The 5,622-nt window shown below is 48.5% G+C and overlaps 1 pseudogene; it reads left to right on the forward strand.

Moving 5' to 3' along the window:
* Nucleotides 1–1,468: 1,468 nt before the first annotated feature.
* LOC111820678 (double homeobox protein 4C-like) lies at nucleotides 1,469–2,849 on the forward strand (annotated as a pseudogene).
* Nucleotides 2,850–5,622: the final 2,773 nt, after the last annotated feature.

Below are 5,622 nucleotides of genomic sequence, written 5' to 3' on the forward strand. Positions count from 1 at the left end.
GCCTTTTGCATTCCCATCCCCATGGGTGAGGCTGGTGCTGCCTGGAGAAATAGAGCCCGCATGCCCAGTCATGTGGCTTGGTGTCCTCAAAACCCACCCCGATGGCTTGGATCCCGCTGATTTTTCATGGGGAACCCTCCTGAAGAGTCCCTTCCGCAGAGATGAAGTTTGCAAATCCTTTTGGGGAGACGGTGGTGGTGAAGGCAGGGCTGGAGGTGATGGTGATGGGGGGAGGGGTGGGCATGCATGGAGTTGGCAGAAAGGGAAGGAGAGCGGGAAGAGGTGGGGAAGAGGTGGGGAGTGGCCCATATGACACAGTAGATGAGTGCAAGGTCATAGGAGCAAGGACAGCCAGAGATCTCAGAAGAGACGGGGCAGAGCTAAAATGGGGCAGCCTTTCAGGACTCAAACAAAGCTTGACGAGGTCAACGCCTGAGGACATTTACCTTTTCTCCAGTTTCAGCCTAAAGGAAGCAATCTCCAGGAAGACCCAACTCACTTAACTGATCAGCACTCAGCCCCTCCCAACAGAACTCCTTTTGCAGGTGTGGTGACCATGGGGTGGGCTAGGGGCCCTGTTCCTGTCGGTGGCAGTGGCTTTGTTCTGAGATACCCTGGTGTTATGGATTAAATCATGTTCCCCCAAAATGTGTGTCAATTTGGCTAGGGCAGGGTTCCCAGTGTTATGTGGTTGTCCTCTAATTTGTAATCTGTCCTAATTATCCTATGTATTGTAAATCCTAGCCTCTATGATGTTAATGGAAGTTACGTTAATGAGGCAGGAGGCAATCTACAGGATTAGGGTGTATCTCCAGGCAATCTCTTCTGAGATAGAAAAGAGAGAAGCTAGCAGAGAGGAGAGGGACCTATTAGCACCAAGCAAGAAGAGGCAGAGGCAGAGTGTGTCCTTTGGACCTGGGGTCCCTGTGTTGAGAAGCTCCTAAGACCAGAAGAAGATTGATGATAAGGACCTTTCCCTGGAGCTGACAGACAGAGAAAGCCTTCCCCCCGAGTTGGCTCCCTGAATTTGAACTTGTCACTTATGAACTGTGAAAGAATACATTTCTGTTTGATTAAAGCCATGCACCTGGGCTAGTTCTGTGAGCAGCACTAGATAACTAAGGCACCTGAGAATCCCAGTCTCATCCTCCAGCCCCCACCGACCTGACTAGGGGCCTGGAATCCTTCCATTAGAAATGCATTCCTCTGGCACAACATATTAATAGAGTGACAGTTGCCAAATCCCCTGATAAAATCTCTACTTCCACTTAGGAGTCATCTTGCCCTTCAACGGTTTCCTCAAAGGTCTTAGGTATTTAATGAAAGGCTACAGTGGTAAGGTATTGAAGAAATGGGCCTTCGGAACTTCCTTTGCTCCTCAAAGCATTTTGGGTCTTACTGAGTCCTGTGTTTCCAGGAGCTGTTCACTTGGCCACTAGTCTCTGTGCAATCCAGGTGACTTGCCACGATGGATCTGACCAGCAGTTCAGGCCACTCCCAGAAAACACAAGGCTGACAAAAGAGGTTGGTTTTGAAGCTGAGTCAAAAAGAGGTTCTGCAAGCATCATTTGAACAGAACACCTACCCTGGTATAACTACCAGAGAAGAACTCACCAAATAAATTGGCATTCCAGAGTATTGCATTCACGTTTAGTTTGGAAACCGTGGAGCAAGTCACCTAAGGAAGAGCTGCTTGGCCTCTGGACATGCCTTAGAACAAGAGCCATTCTAGGGTCAGGAACAGCCTCAGCCTTGGTCTCCAGAAAATTTCCCTAAAGCAGCCAGACAAAAGCGCACATCCATCACCAGATCTCAAACCAGTCTCCTAGTTGAAGCCTTTGAGAAGAATTGATACCCTCATATCGAGGCCAAGGAAGAACTGGCTCAAGGGGGGAACAGGGCTTCCAGAATCCTGAATTCACACATGGTTTCAGAACCAAAGAGCTCGGAACCCAGTGCAGAGCACAAGTGCACCAGTGAAGTTCTTGGCAGAGAGCCCAACTCAGAGGCCTCATGTGGCGCTTCCACTTGACCAAAGCAACCTGTGCTCTGTCCCAAGCACGTCTCATCATTGCCTACCCTCCCATCCTTCCAGCAGATTGCCTACCCTCCCATCCTTCCAGCAGATTGCCTACCCTCCCATCCTTCCAGCAGATTGCCTACCCTCCCATCCTTCCAGCAGGAACCAAGCCATTCTACCTGTTGTCTTTGGGTCCTACACACCCTTTGTTCCTTGGGATCCTCCCTAGGGCTGTGTCAGCCAAGCACCAGATGTCATGATGGTCCAGCCTACCTTGGTTGTGCAGACAGCTGAGACCTCTCATGCCCCAGTGACACATCTGAATCACTTGCCAACAGAACCAGCTGTGGGAAAGAGGCTGTCAGATACTCAGTCTCCTTCCTGGCCCCAATACCCAGGAAATTGCCAGGATCACAACCAACACACTGTCTTGGCTGGATTGCACAGCCAAGACTCTTCTCAGCCTGACAATCCAAAGAAGCAATGGTAGGATCTGACTCAGCAAAACACAGCTCCCTTCATGCAATGGGTGTGATTGCCAGATGGGAACCTACCCAAGAGACACTTCAGCAGCCTGGACACCCTGAGACACACCTGTGGCAAGAGCCATCACAGTCAGCTCGAGTCATCTCGTCCAGTTGACAAGACTGTCTAGAAACCACGAGCCTTTACATGAACCCCTCTCCACCAGTTTCAGGACAAAACCCAAGCCTTTCTGAACAAGGATCCACAGGAGGAGGACCCTCCACAACTCGAACTCTCCTTTGGTGACACTCACTTTCAGGCTCTTCTTGACGTGCTGCAAGACTCACCAAAGCCTCTGATTTAGGAGGGGGGTGTCCAAGCCTGCATCCAGGCCTCCTTTTCCTTGAGTAGGAATCAGCATGATTTAAAGGGATGGTGAACAACCCAGACATGGTGTTCGGGAGCAAAAGAACACAGGAAGAAGGATAAGCCTCTGGGAAACTTCAGCTTAGCACATTGACCTGTGCTGTGTGCAGTGCTGACTGTGTCTTCAAGTCACTGGATGCCTGATCCTTTCGAGGCTCTGTCTTGCCTCTGGAGGCACACGGACACCAGGCAGTAGACCCATTCACTAAAGCCACGTGAACAAAAGCCTTCTCATGACTGAGCTGAACTCCTCCCTGCGATCATCACCTCGTTGGCAGTCTGGGCAATCCACAAATTGTCACTGAACCCCAGCAAGGCAAATAGGTCTACCTGGGACACATCTCAACTTCTTTCCCTTCTGAGAAGATGAGAAGTCAAACTAGAAATTAGGTTGATGTGTAGAGAATGAGGGGATGCTCTCTGTGTTCATAATGAGATTTTCTGAAAATGAGGGGTTTTTTTGCTTGTTTGTTTTTCCCTAGCTTTCATAGTAGGAATTGGGGACTGGAAGATAGTTCCGTATCCATCACTGAAGGAATGATGGCACAGTTTATGTCCCAGAGTAATAGCCCCCCGTGAATGTATGTTTCCCTTGGGCAACTTTTAACACACAGAAAATGGACTGAAAGGCATTAGAGCAACAGTTATTTCATTGCTGAACAAAGTGTATCACTGTGACTACTGTCACACCTTTTTGGGGTTATGTATATATTTAGGATCATACCTCGCCATACTTGCATATCTTATTAAAAATAAATTTATCATATATAAACATCAGGCCTCTTTCTTATCATCTTTCATCTGAGACTCCTCCTCCGTTATTGTTGGGAAGTGGTAGCCTCTAAAACACCATATAGATTATGGAGCTGGATGAAGAGTTTTCACTGGTACAATAACTATATAGTTGAAACCTAAAAAAAAAAAAATCCATTTTTTAACACAAAAAAAATGCATCTGAAAAAAAAGCTCAATAGCACAAAGGATTATGAAATGACGAGTAGTGTCTCTCCAGAAGCTCTGCCCCATTTCCAGAAGCCCCAATCTCCTGCCCCTATCCCAGACCTCTACGCACCCTCCCACTTCCTAAATAGGAATGAGGTCACACTGCCCACTTTTCTTCCTCCTGCAGTTTCCTCCTTTGCTGGCATCTAGGCATTGGGTCCCGGCAGCCCACCTCTGGCTACCTGACCCTTTCTGGGTCCTCACTGCTTGCGTGTGAAAGTGCCAATTTGCCGACAGCGTCGCCAGCTTTGTGTGTTACCGAATCTTTTGATCTTTGTCGGTCAGCTAGGTTTCTTCAAGGAACTAATGAGTTAAATGAAGGCGAAAACAGAAAAAGCAAGTGAAGGAAAGAAAAAACGTTTGACACCCAAGACTGTTTGCTTCAGTCCGTCCGGGCTTGTGAACCTGCGTTTGGCGACACCTAGCTGTCCGGGCTTGGAGATCAGATCACGCCCGAGTTCAGAGGCCCTAAACCCTCGCGGCCCTTTAAAGGCGGGCGAGCAGACGGAGAGGGGCGGAGAGCGCCGGGGTCCGCGGGAATTAGGCCGCTGGGGCAGGCGACGGAGAGCAGCCGCGGGAGAGTTCACACAGGATAAGTGTGTTCAAAAGCAGGTCAGGGAGGGCTAAAGGAGGCGACGAGGTCCGCGCAAGGTCTAGGCCCTCGGCAGAGGCGGGCTCGCCAGGTCAAGGCGAATTCCGAACGCGCGAGGCTGGAACAGGAAGCCCTGAGCTTCCGGCGCGTGGAGGAGGCCCGGCCCTGCTCTGGAGGGGAGGCCGCGCCCTCTGGCGGCCGCGGGCCGGGAACACCGCGGACCCTGAGCCTGGAGGCTGATAAAGGATCCTGGCGGTGAATCCTAGAATGAGTCTGCGACAATTTCAGTGAATAAAGAGCAGATACATCCGAGTTCCCGAGGCACGTGCCCAAGTGCGTGACTGCGTAACAGGGTTTACCTATTTTTCGGTGTCTTCACTATGGAGGTATGGTTTTTGCACTGCACGGGGTGACACTGTCATAGGGGGTGACACTAAAATGATTGTGTATAAAATTCTTGTGCAGTGTTTCAGCAGGAATTTGTTATTTTTTAAATAAAATATCCGTCATTAGTTATAACAACAATGACATTTTTGTAAGTCCAGATTACATGTGTCAATATACCTAGAAGGCTAAAACTCTTAGCTATTTTTTTTTTTTTGAACCTTCTAATGCGCTCCCCGAGCTGTCATTATTACCCAATTACAAGGACGTTTTCAATCACGTGATCTACTCTGCCCCTGCTACTAGCACACGCTGCTGTTTTCCTGGTTCCTGTGTTGTTATAGTCTCTGATTTTCTCAAATTTTCTGGTGTTTTGGCTACAGTATGGAAACCCTGGTGGCGTAGTGGTTAAGAGCTCCGGCTACTTACCAAAAGGTCGGCAGTTTGAATTTACCAGCTGCCCCTTGGAAACTATGGGGAGGTTTTACTTTGTCCTATAGGGCTGCTATGAGTCAGAATTGACTCCAGGGCAATGGATTTGGGTTTTTTTTTTGGTGGCTACAGTATTGTTGTAATTAGTATTTGTGAACCTGTATCAATAACTTTAAAAAAATGAAGCAGTCATTAAAGGAAAAGAAAGAGTGATATATGGGAATTACGATTTACGATTCACAGTACAAAAAACATTACTAAGGATTCTGGATGGTCTTGTTACCCCAGATTGCTGATCTGA

The sequence above is a fragment of the Trichechus manatus genome, unplaced genomic scaffold (genome assembly GCF_000243295.1).
Source record: "Trichechus manatus latirostris isolate Lorelei unplaced genomic scaffold, TriManLat1.0 scaffold00004, whole genome shotgun sequence".
NCBI classification, from domain to species: domain Eukaryota; kingdom Metazoa; phylum Chordata; class Mammalia; order Sirenia; family Trichechidae; genus Trichechus; species Trichechus manatus.